The sequence below is a fragment of the Harpegnathos saltator genome, unplaced genomic scaffold (genome assembly GCF_003227715.2).
Source record: "Harpegnathos saltator strain DR-91 unplaced genomic scaffold, Hsal_v8.6 scaffold119, whole genome shotgun sequence".
Taxonomy (NCBI): domain Eukaryota; kingdom Metazoa; phylum Arthropoda; class Insecta; order Hymenoptera; family Formicidae; genus Harpegnathos; species Harpegnathos saltator.
The window spans coordinates 1488711-1491218 of record NW_020229894.1 but is presented as its reverse complement, the minus strand read 5'-3'; the positions used below and the strand labels follow the sequence as shown (position 1 = coordinate 1491218).

The 2508-nt window shown below is 43.5% G+C and overlaps 1 non-coding gene across 1 annotated transcript; it reads right to left on the bottom strand.

Annotated features, from left to right (window-relative positions):
• Window positions 1-740: 740 nt before the first annotated feature.
• On the bottom strand, window positions 741-813 carry TRNAR-UCU (transfer RNA arginine (anticodon UCU)). Its single transcript has one exon. It is a non-coding gene; the product is annotated as a tRNA-Arg (tRNA).
• Window positions 814-2508: the final 1695 nt, after the last annotated feature.

Here is a 2508-nt window from a genome sequence, read left to right as displayed (position 1 = left end):
CGAGAACCGGACAAGAAATTCGCGTGCGGAGCCACCGTGGAAAAAAAGTGCACGGACGTTCCACGGCACGTCGGGAGATATGTATTGCGCGCAAAATTAACATGACTCCATTAGGCTTAATTAATTGGGGGCCTGGTAATGCTCGACGCTTCTGCTTTGTCCGGCTTGCGCGTGACTGGTGCACGATTAATGAAATCGTATCTCGCGATGTTCGAGGAGAGATCTCGGTATGCGATTCACGAGATTCGTTGCATTCTGTAGTCTCGTTATTTCCTATCGCATGATTGGGGAGTTTTTGCAATACCGTCACTCAGACACGGTAAACGCAAATCGTGAATGCTATTAGTCGCGTACATTGTGACGTTATTTCTAAGCGAATAACGATTTACGTTTACTATAGCTGAGAGACAGTATTGCAAAAACTCCGTATTATCGAGAAAACATTCGCAACGGAATTGGCGCGAAAAAATACGGGATCTTTTGATCTTGGAGTACAACGGGTAACGCGTGACGCAAGTATAAAGAAACAGAGTTGTGACGTGAAACAAAACATATATATTGGTATCGTCGTCCATATGCGCGGTAAAGTTAGACTTATCGCGAGTTTTCTGATTAAATTTTCGCCCGCGCTTCTATTATTTTTGCCGAGTGACGCAAAAGTGAGGGACAACTGGCCATACACTGAAAGTATAGCGGCTGATGTCAAATTATAATTGTATTTTCAATAACAAAAACATCGTCATCCCTTGCGGGGATCGAACCCGCGACCTTTGGATTAGAAGTCCAACGCGCTATCCTCTGCGCCAAAGGGACTACTTCTTGAAGGGCACTTCCTGCAAAAAGTCGATACCTTCACTTCCCTGAAACAGGGTCTTGTCGAAGCCTTTAAAGAGAAGATTCGCGTTTGATTTCGTTTATGAGACTTGATGATTCGTTCAACTCGGTGATCCGCTGGAATTAATCCTCACGATTATCTCGATTTCTATGTAAAGACGAGATAAATATTATTTTTTGCTCTGTTTTTACTATCGTTCGGTTATTAATGAACGCATACCTTTGTTAGTTTTCATCTTATTAATAAAAGCTGAAAAATAATCTCGTACTCTTATAATGAAGTATTCTCAATGGAATTATCATTTTTCCTATAACGACGCGCATACACATACGCGGAGACTCACTGAACCGGTTACCGCGCTTACACTGTATAAAGAGACCTGATCATTGCAAATTATGCTGTATTATACGTATGAATTTTCATCAAAGTGTGAAAATTATGCTCGGCATTTGATATCGCACCGGGCTATTTACATTCTCGCACCGTGGCGATTAGATTTGCTACGTATTTATTACGGTTAATAATACGATAATCCGCGGTAACATTCAGTTGACCATTACTGAATTTTTGCTGAGGGACGGAATAAAGTTCGATAAGGACGATGAAGGATACGCGTCGGCTCAGTCGGCTTGCCCGCGCAGTCGAGTAGTCTACTTTAATCACTTTATCGCGGTCGATAGAATTCATTAAATTTGCAATTCTCAACACACCTGTCCATGGCTAAAGGATACCCGCTGACCGCTATTAAAGCTCAAAGCGTGTGTTTCGGCCGGCACGAAGTAGGAAATGAACGGACAATTACACCCGTCGCAATAAAATAATTATTCGCATAGACATCGTTCTAATTAAGGCGGTTACATCGCACCGGCTCTGTAATGTAACGTTTTATAACGCGCACGGCAACATTTTCTTCTTCTTCCTTTTTTTTTATTGCCGTTAATTATTCCGCGAACTTATCTCGACGTAATTTCTCGACGTCTTTTACGGCAACAGGGGAGGTCGGCTCTCTTTTCTGCTCTGTTTTTCGAAAATAGATCAACTCATCGTTCGCGATGGAGAGAAGATTGCAACAAATAACACCTAGAGACATTTAACGAGCTTTATAATTTCGAGATCTTTTTCTTTTAGCGCATTTTATCATAGATGTAAAATAAATGAAATGACGAGAAAAAACGAGGAAGAATTTCTTCTGCATCGCGACGAGACGCGCCGAAGAGACACGAGGTGAATTGAGTGCAGCGAGGGGATAAGGAGGAGTTTTATCACTCTTCCGATTTCGTTTTCTTCGGGAAGAACCCTTTTAATAAAAGTGACTCGCCTATTTGCATACATGCGCATTCGTCGATCCACTCAAACCGGGCTCTCTCTCCTCTTTCTCCTCTCCCTCTCTCCCGGCTTATTCCCGTGGTTAAGGGAAATGCGAGTGCGCGCGCGCGCGCGATCTTGTCGAGATAGTAACAACATTTTCTGAGTGCTGCCAGCTTTAGTCTGACCGGAGTGAATCGCGTAGAATCGGGAAAGCGCGCGATGTATACACGAAAGAAGCGGAGGAGACACTTTCAGGTCAGGTTAAAAGGTTCTCTCGGTTATTGGCCTGAAGCCGCGTATACGTGCCGGCTCCGTCCGTTTTTGTTACGCCCAACGTTTTGACAAGCCATTGAGAATGGCGCCGA